Source organism: Phoxinus phoxinus, assembly GCF_949152265.1.
Source record: "Phoxinus phoxinus genome assembly, chromosome: 5".
In the NCBI taxonomy this organism is placed as follows: Eukaryota; Metazoa; Chordata; class Actinopteri; order Cypriniformes; family Leuciscidae; genus Phoxinus; species Phoxinus phoxinus.
Genome location: NC_136880.1, coordinates 33,077,618 through 33,095,154, shown reverse-complemented (window position 1 = coordinate 33,095,154; position 17,537 = coordinate 33,077,618). Strand labels below are relative to the sequence as shown.

General features: G+C 37.4%; 1 protein-coding gene across 3 annotated transcripts in view; it reads right to left on the bottom strand.

Annotated features, from left to right (window-relative positions):
- Positions 1 to 10,279, bottom strand: part of cdh24b (cadherin 24, type 2b) — a 134,640-nt gene extending 124,361 nt beyond the window's left edge. Inside the window, exons 1-2 of one of the 3 annotated variants that reach the window (XM_079614426.1) lie at positions 10,163 to 10,266; positions 4,492 to 4,509 (exon numbers count right to left, since the gene is read on the bottom strand). The gene's annotated coding sequence lies outside the window, so the exon portion shown is untranslated. Of the gene's footprint in view, positions 1 to 3,694; positions 3,950 to 4,491; positions 4,510 to 10,162 lie in introns of those variants that run through there. The other 2 variants (XM_079614427.1, XM_079614425.1) reach the window with 2 other exon arrangements.
- Between the last annotated feature and the right edge of the window lie 7,258 nt (positions 10,280 to 17,537).

Below are 17,537 nucleotides of genomic sequence, written 5' to 3'. Positions count from 1 at the left end.
TCAGCTAACTGGTTATGTTCCACTTATGAACACACAAAAAAACTAGCTATAACATCGCTGACACTAAGTGCCATGTCAGAAAGATGCACAGCAGTCTGTTAGTATCCAAAGAGACAATCTGCATGATACTAATCTGATTCAGGATGGTAAAGAGAGCCCCATGTTAGCTTTAATACTCACTTTAACTTAGTCTCTGAGGGCCTCTTATCTGATAAAGCTTGTCGACTTCATTTTACTCAATGGCCTGCTGTAGATGGAAGCTCTTTAGAGGAACAATTCCCTTTTTTTCTGTAGAAACAGAAACACTTGCTTTCCAAATTTGATAAGGGTGTGTAGAGGTTGTATAATTGGCCCTTTTCTTTAATTATGATAGCAAATATTTCAGGTTTGGATCTTACAACATAAACACATTTACACTCACCATTCCTCACTTCTTTTCATTCTTTTTCTTCTTCTCCCTGCATGTGCTCATCGCTGCATCTATTGTAAATTAAAGTAATGCCTAAGGCTGTGAGTCAGTCAGTCTTCCCTGTGACAATCCCATATTTCTCTATTGCCGTCTCTTGCAAGGAAAGTCTTTGTCCAACATAAGTCATTGAGCCGATGTCTTGTCTATTTCAACATGGATGCCTCCACATTTCCTCCTCACACCATCTCTTCTTCTCCATTTCTCCCTTGGTAAATGCAAGAGCTCCTTGTGTGTAAACAATTACAAGCTTATTGCTGACACAGATTGCTGGAGTCGCGTTAAATAAAATCAGAGGAGTGTTCACCCGAACTGCAAGCTGCCTCCTGCCTGGCCCATTTTGTAACAGTGAACCTCCCCTTGCTGAAGCTTAGCCAAGCTGAAAGGGATTTTGTGCATCACAAAAACATTTTTTTTCTGCATATACTCACATAAAAAAACAACAACAAAAAAATCAATTTGTATCTGGGTCCCTTTGATAGAGCAAAATCATCAAAGGAGAAAAATGCATTTTGTTTCAAGGCACACACAGACAATTACTGTACAAGAAAGGACCACATGGGAAAAAAATTGAAGAAAGGTGTGTATATGGACATCATAAGCCCATAACGCAAGATACATGTAGAGACACATTTGGAGTGTAGAGACTCATAGTTATTTGTCTTCTTTTTGGCCCTTCTTTAAGCTTCCTTTCTGCTCCTCAAGTGCGTTTTTATTCAAGTGTTTTTGTAAGAATTACTTCCTCTGCTTATTATTTTTCTTGGCCCTGTGTGTAGCAAGGGACAAATGCCTTTCAGCTCTTCTATCTAGTGTTCCAAGTGTTCGTGAAGACTCCCCAAATCTCTATATCTCACAAATATATCTAATGCTACAAGTCATTAACTAGTCTTTTCTTGGTGTGTAATTCTAGCTTACCATACAACAGTTTCAACTTGTGCTACCTGCTTCATTCAAATAAAAACAGAGCCATCAACGTGCAGGAAAGTGTCCCGGACATATAGTGCAGTTGCACTTTAAGGGACTCGAGTTTGTGTCCCGGCAAAAGGTCTTTTCCTGGTCTGAATATCCCTCTCTCCAGTCCTCCTACTGCCCTATCAAAATAAAAGGCAACAATCCCAAAAAATATAACTTCAAACCAGACACTGCTATGCAAAAAAAACATCTCCCCACATTTAAAAATATCCATATTCATCCGCTCATTTAGAGATGTGTAAAGTATGACTTTTCTGCCTCTAGCGACAACAAACAGAAATGCATTCCCTTTATCTGCCAGTGGTCAGACTAGCAGGCTAGTCCCACCCACAATTCACTCCATTGTTTGGGTAAATAGTTTTGTCCAGCTGGTCAAGATGCTAAAACAGTATAAAGCCATGTTGGGAAATCCACCATGAATTACTTATTGGACTTACTATAAGTAGGATTACCATAAGAATAGATTATTTATAAAAAAATAAAAAAAACTTTTATATACAAGCACATTACACATTTAAAGTAGCCATGAAACGGAAGTTGAGATAATCTTTTCTTCAATATAGTTATACAGTATCAAAGAGAAATGGCTTCTCAAACAAGGAAAAAAAATGTAGGACATGACTTGATTTTGTCCATCGGGAATTGATTGGATCGATCATTGTGGTTTGAGGCAATCTGAGTGGCAGGTCTTCCTGCCCTTGCACCAGTAAACATCATCAGAGAAGGGATGTTGTTGCAAGAGGGGGAGTTATTTTGATTAAAGATTACGAGCGCACTTGAAATTAATAAATAATAATAATAATAATGTGCACGGATAAATCGTTTTTAATACATACTGCAATGTATACTGATACATTTTTACTTCATAGTCAAAGTCAGAGTGTCTGACTTTAAGTGAGAGACACCCAACCAATACTGATGATATATTAATCACAACGAAAGTCTGCAAAATATGAAATTACTTTAGTCAAGAGATGTAAAAAAAAAAAATGTGGTAACCTAGTATGTTGCTTATGTTTTGTCGATGTACTGTACCGTACCATACCGTAACGAAATGTGATGGACCAGCCTGCTGTTGCTATGGTAACCTCCTCAAACGAACGCGACTTTTTTTAGTAGGCTCCTCTGACTAACTCTAACTTTTGTGCTTGTGAATCTTAACCCCCGAAAGGTGGTTAGTTTTTGTTGTGACTTTTCTTAGGGGGTTAAGATTTAATCAGAGAGGTCAGACCAGTTTAAGCGCACTTAACCCAAAAGCATCATATGTCGGCTACTTCACGCAACCCATGTTGAAAGCGGCAGCATATCTACCTACAGCCAACTGTAGGCTAATCAGTAGCCTATTACAAAAAAACATGGAGAGAAAAAAAACCAACGTCTGGCATACTAAAAGGGCATTCTGGCATAGCCTACTAAAAGGGCATTCGCGCTAATAATATATTTGGGGAAACACATGGCACGAGCAAAGCGTATCCAGCTTTGCCTCACGCGCAGCCACACTCACTTAATTTGCGACTAAAAACATTATTAGGGACTCAAATGAGTGTCACCAGTGAAGCAGTCGTTAAGAAAGGACCAACTGTTTAATATGTGCCCCGCGAACACCGGGGTGTCGGTAAACGTGTGCTGTTACCCCGCGAATCCCTCAACGGTGACAGACAGACAGAAGCGCGCGCGCGCGCCAGTCTGCTTCAATTCCTTCGCGCGCCCAGTCATGTGTAAGGTCCGCGTTTCCCAAGAGTGAGTCCAGTATTTAATAACTCATATATCACAAAACCACCACTTGTATAGGAAGGACAGCATGCATGTATGTTAGTCCGTCAGGACTAGCCTATAGTCTACTGGAGTTTTTGGACATTGTCAATGGGAAACATCAGTAGGATACTTTGTATTGACTATGTGTTGAATGATATATAGCCTACATTGTTAAAAACAATCGTATGGACTTTAGATGGACAATAAAAAAATGCAAGCGGACACAAACTGAACACAATACGATGGTGTTGCTTCTTATTCGCAATGATTTAAACCCAAAATAATAAATTAGGGAACAAACACAAATATATATATATGTGTATATTTAATTTTAAATTACTACATATGCAAATAAATCCTTCGTGCGGCGCAATGGGCTGCTTATTCCTTAATCCAACATTCAAAAAAGAGACTAAAATATGAAGGAGACAGAAGCTCTGGCTTTGATAGCTCGTGTTAAATTCATCCCGAGCGATCATAGAAAAAAAATTAATATTTTACCTTGTAATGTCGATCTTAATGCGTGGACTTTCTTCCTGCGCTGTGTGAGTCTGTCGGTGTTCAATGACAAGCACTGAGTCAAATATGAACAGGGCAAACGCTGTTATCGCATCTCTCTCTCGCTCTCTCCCTTTCCCTCTCTCTCCCATAATAAAACGACTGTTTTAAAATCCCTCATCACGTACTCACTCTCCCTCGCTCTCGGCAGTCTGCAGCCTATCACAACAATCATGACAACTATCTCTTACAGAAATCCAATGTATAATAGAAAATAAATCCTATAATTTTGCAATCATCACAATTTACAACATCATTACTCCCTTATTATGGTAATAGACAATCGGGTGAGTGCAGTTCTTTGCATTTCCCCCCACATTTATATAATTTCTCTTAGGCAAGACAGCACAACAGAAACATTATGTGAGTCCAATATTAAAAAGACTATCCCTCCTCTATCATAGAAGCAGAACTGAGCCAGTCAAAGCATAAATGGACATTTATCCACGCGGGAATGTTTGGTGTTTCTGCCAAGGCTTCCTCTGTGTGTGTGTGTGTGTACGTGTGTCTATCTGTTGAGCTTTGAAGGGCACTGTTTTAAAGAAAAAAGAAAAAAGAAAAGTGATGGAGTCTCTGACCCACGTCGTCCTTCAGCTTCAGTATAACCTCCTTTATGCCTGACAATTGTTTAAAAACATCCTAACTTGCATCACAACAGAACAGAACATTTATTTTTTCTGGCACTTCTGCTTAAATAGATAGTTCACCCAAAAATACACAATACATTATCATTTACTCACCCTCATGAGGTTCCAAACCTGTATGAACACAAAAGACAATATTTGGAAGAACGTTTCAACTGTTTTTATTATTACAATGAAACTCAAAAGAGCCTAAAACAACATTGGACCACATGGATTTTCTTTAAAACACTAACGGTGCAGTCACATTAGCAAAATTTGGTTACATTTTATTTCAATGTCCTTGTTACAGTGTAATTATACATTTAAGTACTAAGTAATAATAATTAACTACACGTAGCCTGCTAAAGCAAATCATTTTGCCCTAATTTACAAAATACATGGATTTTTATTGAAACAATGGATTTTGCCCACGAAAATTTGCCTGGCAGTGGTCATACCTTAGGACTTAAGAAATTCAACAGGTTTGGAACAAAGTGAGGGAGAGTCAATAATTACAGAATTTTCATTTTTGAGTGAACGATTCCCTCAAAATATGGGAAGCAATGACAGTGGGAAAATCAGCCGAGCCAGTTATTTTCAAGAGTCTTCTGACAACACAAAAAAGCACAGACTCACAGCCAAGAAAACAGGAGGCAAAATTTCTGATATCTCCCGTCCTCCGACGAGCATGTTGTCTCTCTCCACCTGTCTACCTGTAGCTGTCAATGACAATACTGAGGTTTCGCCCATAAGGCCTCCTCGCCTTGATCTCCTGCTGACATTTACCATTTGAAGTCCTGTCCTAAGCAGCAGACAATAACACAAACACGCTGACTCCTTCCGCATTTGTGCTGGCGTGTGGGTGTGTGGACGTGTTTGATCCGGGGACGGTTTGTTGTTGAGAGGGCGATGCATTCAAAAAGTTTCACGTTAGTGAGGGGTGAGGAGGATTATTTGCGTTCGAGCGGCGGGTTGTAAATAATATATGTGCTGGTGCAGACCTCAGTGAAATATTTTCCTCATGTTTTTCTTCTTTTCCAGCGGCTACCGTGCCCTCATCGGATCTGTTACTCTACCGACCGCTGTATATTATTGAACAGTCAGGAATAGGGAAAACCCGCTTAAGAGGAGATCTCATTGAATCGGACACATTTAAACATGCTGACCTGTCTCTTGACCCTTCACAGCTCCCGAACAGGGCCAGGGGCTGATGATGTCAGCAGAGCCGAAGGTCACAGGGTCAAATTCCCTCAGACTGTAAAAAAAAAGTCCATCTAACTTTAACTTAAAAACTTATGTTCAGCTGCAGCCTTACATTTTTTAAGTATAATCAAATTGACTGTAGTAATTTCGACTTAAATTATATTTTGAAATTGAGTAAAAAAAAATTTGTGAAATGTATTTAATAAAATATTATTAAAGTTAAAATTACCTGTACAGCCAAGATGAGTCAAAAGTTAAGTAGAAATTGGTTAAATGATTAAAATGAGTTAAAGGAAAAACATATGCTGCCATTATTGATCATAGCTTTTGGAATGTCATGGTGCTCTTGTGTTCATATAAAAAAAAATTTTTTTTTTAGGGAGGGGGAAAAGCTTATAACAGTAGTGTTTTTTAAGTAATAGAAGTAATTTTCTATAGCTATAAAAAAAATTGCACATTATCTGCCACACAATCAGTTCATGGTAATGAACAGCACTGGTAATCATCATTAACCGAGAGAATAATCCAGACAAGAACATTTTACAGTTGTTTAGATAAATATTTAGAGATGGAGACAGATGGAAAGTGGAAACCGTAAAACATTAAAGCACTGAAAAATGTTTATACTAGACGTCACGTCTTTGTAATGAGAAAACCTTGATCTCTTGTTCTCGCCACATGAGAACATTTTATACAAATTAGAAACTGTGTATGTATCGCCGTCCACAAAAGAGGTCTATTTTCTCCTCGCTAATGTGCTCTATCTTACGTGGCTGGCAGGCCAAGAGGGGTGCAATTTAAGGTGTATTCAAGACGTTGGTTGCCTGCCTAGAATAAATTGGGATCTATTTTCCTGACATCTGGTCTTTTAGAAAGATCATTACTTTGATCTTTTTAAACTTTACCACAAGAGAGGGTTCTGAGACTTGTTACTTTGCACTCAGTCGTTTCATTCCCTCTAGCATAACATCCCGTCACTCCTCTACATTCTCCATCTGTCCCTTCACTTTGCCTCTCCATTTCTTAACCGTCATTCTCACATTTCTGCAAAAAATATATCTGTGAATTAAAGTGAATCTAAAGTGAATTAAAGAAATAGTTAACTCTTATGTCATTCCAAACCTTTAAGAGTTTCTTTCTTCTGTGGAACACAGAGGTCATACTGCTCACAGATCATGACATTATTTATACTGTGGATTATATAAGAATGTTGTTGTACCTTTCTAGGGAGTTTCACCTTGCCAGTCACCTTTAGCTTTGCTAAATCGTTTTATGGCAATATTCTCAGTAAAGCTGCTTAGTAACAATATGCTTAATAAACAAACATGTAAATTGAAAGGGTTTCTGTTTTTTTTTCTTACATAAATAGTGGATAGAAGAAGATACACTGTCTACTTAATACAAAGTAAGTAAATATTGTCCAGATAATACTTATAATATTATATATATATATAGCTGGATTATTTATGTGCGTGCGTGCGTGCGTGCGTGCGTGCGTGCGTGCGTGCGTGCGTGCGTGCGTGCGTGCGTGCGTGCGTGCGTGTGTGTAAAAGGCCATTATGTTGTTATGGCCATTATGTTGTTGCAAAAGTAAATATTTAAGCTTTATATTGTAGTTTACTGAAGTTTGGAAAAAATCACAAGTATATATATATATATATATATATATATATATATATATATATATATATATATATATATATATATATATATATATATATAGGCCTATATACATACACCGTACATATGCCTACATACATACATACATACATACACGTATATATCCATCTTAGGGATAACTTTTTTGGATAATTTTTACATGTTCAGCAGCCATTATCCATTATTAACATGATCCATCAGAAATTATTCTAATATGTTAATTTGGTGCTCAAGAGACATTTCTTATTATTTTCACAGTTTAAAACAGTTCTTCTGCTTAATATTTTTGTTGAAATATGTTTGATACATTTTGTGATACATTTTTTTTAATTCTTTGATGAAAAGACATTTAAAAAAATAACAATGTACATTGTACACGTAAAATGTAACAATGTAAACTATTTTACACACACACACACATACACACACACACACAGTAGCTACTTTGGATTCTCTTCTGCTTTTGTATTTCATGACAGAAAACACATCTTTAGATTTAGGGCAAAATGAGAGGGAGTAAATGATCAATCATGCATTTGAAATTGGGAGTTATGTCAATCATGCATTTGGGATTTGACAGATTCAAAATTATTCGGCAGCCAGATTCAAAAATATCATATCGGTAATTTTGTGCAATTTTACAAACATGCAGCACAACTCACCATGTTTCCCATATTCACACCGGAGTCTCAGGAATATCTAACACAAACATCTAACACACACAGGCCAATCTGATGTTTTCATTCCTACTCATATATATTTCCCATGGATCTCTCTCTCTGCCTCTCTCCAGCGCTCCCTCCTCCTCTCATCTCCCTTCCTTTTCTCCTTCTACCAGATGGCTGACCCATCTGCTCCCTCTCTCTTGCTATCCCTGCCTTTACCTCCATCTCCATCTCTCCTGATATACCCCTTGGCTTTTGGAGTGTAGGTCCAAACCACATAGTTCATGCATTTCATAAATGTCAAAGTCACACCAAATTAACCCCAAGGTTACACATAGACACCACAGCCTCAAGGATAGGAGAAAGAAGGAGAAAATAATCTATGTTTTGAATCTCTTTAGCTTTATCTCAAGCGTCTCTCATGCTGCGTCATGCTGCATATCTCAAGCGGCGTGTTGGGCTATAAGCTGATCTGATCGTAGTGAGGTTTTTCATCTCTGCCAAAATGTCTCTCTTTCCCTCCATACGCAATTTTAGCCTCCATAATCTGTTTGTGTAAGCAGGGTTTCACAGTATCCACCTAGGTTGTTCCAGACATAAAATGCTCAAGTCATACATGTTATAATTTAAAGGAAAAGTTCACCCAAAATAATGAAAATTCTGTTATTCTTTAATTTCTCATGTCATTCAAATCAACTATGACTAGATTTATTCCCAGGAGGAAAGAACAAACCTCTCTTTTCCATACAGTTCCAGTAAATGGTGACTGAGACTTTCAAGTTTCAAAAAGGGCTCAAAAGCATAATTCGGTTCTCAAGTTCAACTTAATAGGCAGTCAACAGATCGCCTAAGGGGAGGATACGTGGATAACGACTTCAATTTTGGAATGTTCCTCACACAAAGCTATCGAATGACTTAGACTTAGATGACTTAGAATATAGTGCATGAGTCACATGGACCTCTTTTATAATGCTTTTGTTTCCTTTTTGAAGCTTGGAAGCTTCAGTGCCCATGAGGACTAATTGCATGGAGAAAAGTAGGCCTACCTAATTCATCAATTTTGTGTTTAATGGAAGAAAGAAAGTCATACAGATTTGGAATGACATGGGGTTAATTATTTTTAGGTGAACAAGTTTCCTAATTATATCCCTGAGGACCACTTTTCATGTAACTGTAAAGTTTCTTTTTCATCCTAAAAAGAACCATAATTTAGTTTTTCACTGCCATTTTCCACCCTGTTCTTTACACTGGTTTATACAAAATATCTCCTATGAAATGAATGGTTAGTATAAGACAAAATTATCATTGATCTTGTAGAAAAAAATGGCGACATGACTTAACTGAAATGGCAACATGGCACGTCTTAATTAAAATGGCAACATGACATGACAAATGAAATGGCGACATGACATGATGACATGATGACATGACGACAAGACTTCACTGAAATGGCAACATGACATGACAAATTAAATGGCGACATGACGACATGACTTAATTGAAATGGCGACATGACATAGCATAACTGAAATGGCGACATAACATGTCTTAACTAAAATGGCAACATGACATGACATGTCTTAACTGAAATGGTGACATGACATATCTTAACTGTAATAGCAACATGACATGTCTTAACTGAAATGGCGACATGACATGACAAATGAAATGGCAACATGACATGACATGTCTTAACTGAAATGGCAACATGACATGACAGCTGGCAACATAACATGACATGACATGTCTTAAAGGTGCAATGTGTATTATTTCTGAGGATCTATTGACAGAAATGCGACAGAAATAAGATCCATAACTATGTTTTCAGTGGTGTATAAAGACCTTACTTAATGAACCGTTATGTTTTTATTACCTTAGAATGCGTCATTTATATCTACATAAGCGCGGGCACCCCCTTAAATGAAGGTCGACATATTGTGACGTCATGTTTCTACCGTAGCCGACAGCGAACACACAGCGCTACAGAGTTTGCTATGTGGGGAGAAATGTGTTGCTGATTACGTCGGCCACCGTAGCTTCTCCTTCGAGTTTGAAAAGGGAGGGATAGGCCGTAAGTGGCTTTCTATTTGCAAATCTCAAATCTCACCACTAGATGCCGCTAAAAATCACACACTGCACCTTTAACTGAAATGGCGACATGACATGAAATGACATGGCATGATAAAGACAAAGATTCAAATCCTATACGCTTAACTTTTCAAAAAACTATTTAATTGTGTTTGTCTTATGATTTTACTGACCTGAAGAAGAATTTAATTTAAATAATATCCATCTCCCTCTTTGTTCGCGTTCTGGAAGCTGTGGAGACTTAGTGTGAGACAGTTGGAGAAGTGTGATGATCAGGTGGCCAACCTGAAGTGAGAAAAGTATACAGAGCATAAAGAACCTCTTCAAACATATTAGAAGCCACAATCCTGTAAAGCTGTGGTTAATCTGCAATAGATAAGTAAACACTATGGAGGCCAGCTTCCTATGACCATATCCATATTCTTGTAATCGTTTAGTGCTGATAAATATTAATTTCTTTGACATCAGAAAGCTGCAGATGTTCCGAACAAGCTGTTTTTGCAGTTTAGTTTTAAAGGGCCCCTATTATGGATTTTTGAAAATGACCTTTCATGTAGTGTGTAACATAGCTAATGAACATAGCTAATGAACATCCTGCAAAGTTTTAAATCTGAAAGTGCATTAAAGTTATTGTCTTTCAAAAGTAAGAGTCGACTCTGAGTCAATGAAATGCATTGTTTTTCAAACGAGTCATAATAAGCCGTCCTGATGTCAAGATGTATCATTAGCCCGCCCACTTATTGCACGCGCAGACACCAGGGAAACTCAAACCAGCAGCTGATTTCTGTGGACACTGGACAGCATCATGTCGAGGAGACGGTAAAGAAATTTTTTCACTGCCCAAGGACGAGCGTGAAGAATCTGTGGTTAAAATTAATCGTTACCGTGATACTACAGCAGTATAATCCTAAACTATTCCTATTACCTTTATTTTACTGACGACTGCTTAATGCAGGATTCGAAACCGCTTGTTAACCGCATTCTAAAGACGGTGTTCAAAATACTAGTTTTGAGTTTTACATTGTAGGTCTCCTGCTAACTGGCTAACTCATGTTATCACGGTCTTACTGAAATACTTCTGCTAATCAGCTGTGGGCCACTATTACATAAAACTGTGTCTATTAATGCAGATCGTCTGTCGTTCTCACTACTTTGAGGAAAGATTAAGCATGGAGCAAGATTTGTTTTACCAATGTTTGTGTTACATCAGTCATTCACGCTAGAGCTAGGCTAGTGTATTGCATACATGCACTGTTATTGATACAGTTTCCATGTGTTCACCGCAATATATTAGAAACATACTCTGTAAATAAATTAGTACAAGTAAAATAATCGGTTGATGGACATGCACTTGTTAATGCTGATGGTGAGGAATTGCAACATCTCATAATGTACCTCAAACTGAGTAGCGCATCACTGCAACGTCCTGCTCGAGTCGTCCTTGCGATGGAGGTTCGGGTTGAATTAGTTCTTCTAGTGTTTCATCATCGGACTCGCGCTTGGATTGATATGGTCAAATCTTCATTGTTTGTTACTGTGTTTAGTTTACTGTGTAGGAAGCATCATGCAGAGCTGTCCTTATGGCAATGGGAGTTTTCGACGCGTGCTGTACGCGGTAAACCAATCACAACAGACTGAGCTGTCTGGCCAATCAGAGCAGAGTAGCTCGTGGAAAGGAGGGATTTAGAGAGATTGATTCATTTCGCGAGTCGCTTGAGAATCATTGAAACTGTGGTGATGTGCAAATGTATATTATGAGAAAATGAAACAGTTTTTTGACCTTTGATGCATGTAAAGCTGTTGTAGAAGACTCCAAAACAACATTAGGAAACTTTTAAATATCATAATAGGGGCCCTTTAATAAAGGAAATTCAATAAAGGACAATAAAGCAATTTTGAGCCCCAAAAGTAATAATGTGTATAGTACACAAAACTCTTTAATAGGGCCTATAAACAATCAAAGAAAAATTATCCTCAACAGTATACTGAAAAAAGGGAATTCATGGAATTTGTGAAAGCCATAGAACAAATACAGAAATTACAAAAAAATACTTGAACACTTAAATCACATTTGCAATGTAGCCTATACATGTTGTTGCACTATATATAGCAAAATACCAAAATAAATGTCATTACTTTAAAGAAATATCGCACAGGTGCACTTTTCAATCAAAACACTTGAAGCAGCAATACATTTATGTTCAGTATTGAATAGATGTTGTTCAAATTGAATACAAAAAGTCTTGGACACTTGTGTAGAACTACACCGGCAGATACTCTGCTGACGTGTGTAAACTTTCATTCTGAGAAAAGCATAAGTGTAATTTCCAGATGCCATTGATATTTTCCATACTGTAATGAAAGCCAGACATTTCTGTGATTTAAATGTTCACAAGCTTTTTGGGGCCACCGTATTTTAAATGTATACTTTGAATGCTTAAGTTAATTTTTAAAAAAGCACCTGCCAAATGAATACATTTGAATTTTGTTAAATGAATATAGCCTACACTACTGTTCACAACTTTGGAGTCAGTAAGATTTTTTCATGTTTTCGAAAGAAGTCTCTTATGCTCACAGAGGCTGAACTTATTCTATCAAAAATACAGTAAAAACAGTAGCCTACTATTGTGAAATAATATTATGGTTTCTATTCTATTTTAGCATATTTGAGAATGTCATTTAATCCTGTGATGGCAAGGCTATATTTTCAGTATTATTTCAGTCTTTAGTGTTACATGATCCTTGAGAAATCATTCTATATGCTGATTTAGTGCTCATGAAATAACATTGTGCAAAAACCTTTTTTTTTCAGGGTTTTTTGATGAATAGAAAGTTCAAATGAAAGTGTGACTATTTTAAAGTCACAGAAATGACTTTTGATCCATTTAATTTGTCCTTGCTGAATAAAAGTATTAATTTGTTTTCGGGGGAGTTTTACGTACTGACCTCAAAAAGGTAGTGTATCTGTTAAGCTTATTCATATTTTCCGGAACAGTGTAAGGTCATCTAGGAGAATAAAGAGCAAAAAGCTTCTGTTTACATCACATCTGCGTCCTAAGTCAAATGTCAGAACAATTACCCACTTCCAGGTCAATTTAGCCCATTTACACCAGTGGTGATAATGAAACTAGATGGACAGTGACAACATCTATACCCTCGAGGCACAATTTCCCAAGTATTCAGCAGTGCTTCCATGGAGTCTGAGACACCTGCGCACTGCCTCGCAACCGTCTCCAGTATCGGCCTCTGCTTATGAGCGCCACTCCAGCTGTCTCGAGCATATTGAGGGAGGAGGAGGATGAGGAGCATGATGAAGCAGGGGACGTCTGCCCCTTCATCTCATTTCCCACGCTGACGCATCAGTTAGGCATCCGGAGGCATTCAGCTCGAGGCTTGGTATCCAGCCCAGGCCTTATGGTGTCCCTGAGAGCTCCCAGCGCAGGACAGATTTGCCAATTAATAAGATGAAAGCCAAGTCTACATGGGCACGATCACAGCAAAGAATTACCGAAGTCAGGTGATGCAAACAAACAAACCGTTGAGATTAGAACTGAAGCAGACATGGAGCTGTAAGTGGATGCATGGCGAGTCGTATACGGCAGAGAACGATTGTGCACATCTCCAGCAGACACTGGGACTTAGTAAAACTAATTAAAGCTGCAAATGGGAATGAAGACAGAAGCGGCAAGGGTGAGAAGCAGTGGTAAACAGCAGATTAGGAGCCATTCTGTCTTTATTAAACCTCATCTCTCAGAAAGGGACACTCTATAGTCATCACATACACACACCCGCTAAGTACTACACTGTGATTTAACAACACAATTAATTACAGCACAGATGCACTACCAGACACTTAATATCTACTAATAAGGTAAATAAATCTGAGAGCTGGAGGAATACACCCTGTATGATTTTCCCCCTCAATACCCAAGGGGTGCAACAGTCGAGATCTTCTCATAAGCTACAGAGACACACACAGCCAAGACGCTACAAGTAATAAACCTGTCCTTGATTTACTGAGATGAGATGAGCCAGCATTGGCTAAAATAAATCCTCTCAAGGTAAGGCTGGATCAGCTACTTGATTGGGGGATTTTGTCTTAAGGAGTTTCATGGGGCAAAACAAAAACATATTTTAGAAAAACTAAAGAATAGAGACAAAAAAAATCCTGCCTTTCTGGAGCTTTTCTCAGGATTTTAAACAGTCTCATCGCATCTTATTTCTACCACTTTATGATTTATATTTAAGTGATCCCAAAATGGCTTTTAAAACTGTGCTTAACCCTGGGTTATCATCATCGTTCTGAACCTCACTTTTAATCCCGGGTAAAATAAAAAACTTTACACTGGGGTTATGAAACATGCAATAAGCTTTTATATAAACTGGTCGCATGTTGAAATCGTCCAAACAACGACACTGACACAGCAAATATGCAAATAAGGATGTTAACCCAGGGTTTAGGAATGTATGGTGTGAAACATCTTGCTTATAAATACCCCGGCTGGTATTAATTGTTAACCCGTAAATTATGAGCAATGTGAAACGTGAAGCAAGATAACCCAGGATTCCATTTACCCTGGGTTTAGAATGTCCCAGGGTTAACTATAGTTCACATGTGAAAAGCCCTAAAAAGTACTAGCCACAATAAAAAATTAATGAATGTCATTGCATTAACGAAATACGAATCAAAATTTTAATAATAGTACAAGGCAAGCACAAAAAAGGAAGTTTGTTAAGTGGTATAGTTATTTTATAATTATATTATATTAATTATGTTTAAAAAATAGATTGAGACAAAAGTACTTTGACACTTTTGATGAGTCAAACGTCCACGGAATATGTTCACAGTTAATATGATGTGCAGCAAAGGAAGTAGACCACATGTGATTTCTTTTAAAGTTTTGGTGGAAAATCTGGGGAGTGAATTTAAACATGGTAAAAGTGCAAATTAAGCTCATGGTAGATGAACGCATTATCAAATTAGCTAAAATACTCAATTGAAGAATTGTGCGAGGGACAGGGAACATGTAAAACTATGTAAATGATGGATGTGTTTGCAGGGGGCACAGATTATGTGTGGGCACACAAACACTGAAGATAGAAAACATCACTTAGATTTTTTGTTATTTGTTGTAATGGCATACATTTTTAGTGTAGCTTTTGTGTCCAAATACATTTAGGGGCACTGTACAACAGTCTCTGCCAGAGGCATTTTCTCCAAAGAGGCAAAAAAATCTGCATAAGAAAATAATAGACACTGCAGAAATAAAACAAAATGAATATCACAAAATATTAGATGAAATAATGCGTACAGCAATTGTGCAACACAGACAAGTTTCACATGGAGACAACTTCACTTTAAAGACAAGACACAGGTGAAAAGTTAAGTGAGAGGAGGCAGTGCCACAGTCGCGCTTTGATTGGCCTTTTACCCTGTCATTGTGATAATGTGTGCTATTATGTTCTCTTCATCACTGATTGGCTTATTACACTGTCAGTGCAACAAAGGCCACATTTCATGTTGACAATCAGTCTACAAATTGGCCTAAATAGGTCCACTCTCCGAAAAGAGAAGAACAGAAAAACAGCTGTCACTGGGGCAGGACAGTGGATATAAGTACCTAAGCAGTATCGGCTCCTGACCGTAAATTTAGGAAGGGCAGATTCTGGGTCTTAGCACTAGCTTATGATAAACATTTTGTAAGCTTTATATTCTAATCGTTGAACACACGCAGAACACTTGGCAGAGGTTGCGTTATTCAGCCTGAGGGTGGCTCTCTCTAATATTGATTGACAGGCTTTAAGTACACACGACACACGCATAGAATGCTATCTTAGAATTGCCTTAATGGGCCTATTTATTGCATCCGAATGTTGTTTTAGAATGTTAGAGCGTTGTGGAGGAATTCAGGTGAGGAAAAGAAAGTCAAGTCTATTCTCAGATCAAACCAGACAAACACAACAGAACTATTTAAAAGCTATTCACATGAGCATGTTTAAACTTAACGATTTATACTTATTTCTAACTTAATTTGATACGATGATCCACATAGGAAGGACAGACATGCCAACTAGTTACTGACCTAATATACTCAATGCTGAAGATGATTGACACCCAAAAATCATTTACTCACCCTAAAGTTATTACAAACCTGTATTAAAAAAAATTCTTCCGCTGTACAGAAAAGAAGATATATTGAAGAATGTTGGTAACAGTTGATGAGCCTTATTGACTTCCATTATAGTATTATTATTATTTGTTTTACATTCTATGGAAGTTTATGGGGTCCATCAAACATTTGGTTACCGACATTCTTCAAAATATCTTCTTTTGTTGTTGCAGAGTTGTAACAGAGAACTCAGCTCAGCACCTCCGGGTCCACAATCATCAGGACACCTGTAAGGTTGTCACAGGACTTATTGACTAAAGGCCTGAAAAGAAGGGAACAATTAATAAAAATAGCCAAACAAATAATATCTACAAGAAATATGTATTTAATATCTACAAAAAATTATGTAAATAAAATCAATAAAAATGTATACATTGAAAATGTAGCCCTATATATATAATATACACCATTAAAAGTTTGGGGATCAGTAAGACCTTTTTTTACAATAAATTGATCAAATCTGACAGCAAAGACGTCTACATTCTTTAAAAAAAAATTGTGTTCTTTTTAGTCATCAAATAATCCCTTAAACACATACCTTGGGTCAAGTGACCCGGGACACCATTCACTACCCTCCTCCTCGTTTATTTTTTAAAGTTAGACATCAACCACCTTAGTATTCCTCAATCAATTCATTATAAACAATATGACAATAAATGTTTTTATAAAATTATAAAAGAATGCCTGTTTTCCCAATATTCTTTTGTAAAAAATAAAAATTGTATAGGGTTTGTAATTGTAACGTCCTGAGGTGTGTATCAGTGTAAGTATATTTTTTTTGCACAACAATAGTTGAATCTTTAAAGACTGAATAAGTGCAATTCACCTTTATTCCACAAGGAGGCAATGTCTGATAAACAATGAAGAAGTGACGTTTCACTCATAGTTACCGCAGGCAGAAAACAAAAGAATAGGAAGTGGCTATCATCAGCGAATCCTCAAATAGCTCAGCGATTTACTGCAGAGCAAGTAAAGTAATTAAATATTAGTGTTACTGTCACTTTATGGTGGTCGATCTGGTGAAGAGCTGTCAGCGATGAAAATATTGATTTTGAAGAAATGAAAAATTATGTTTTCATGAATATGAGCCAGATGCTGAATGTAGTACTGAGAAATAGATATACAGGTCGCTAAATACCGAATATAGATTAATGATTGGTGAAATATTCATCCATTTAAGGTGTGTGTGTGTGTGTGTGTGTGTGTGTGTGTGTGTGTGTGTGTGTGTGTGTGTGTGTGTGTGTGTGTGTGTGTGTGTGTGTGTGTGTGTGTGTGTGTGTGTGTGTGTGTGTGTGTGTGTGTGTGTGTGTGTGTGTGTGTGTGTGTGTGTGAGCTTTGCATCACATAAATAAATTATATTTGAAAGTATATTAAAATA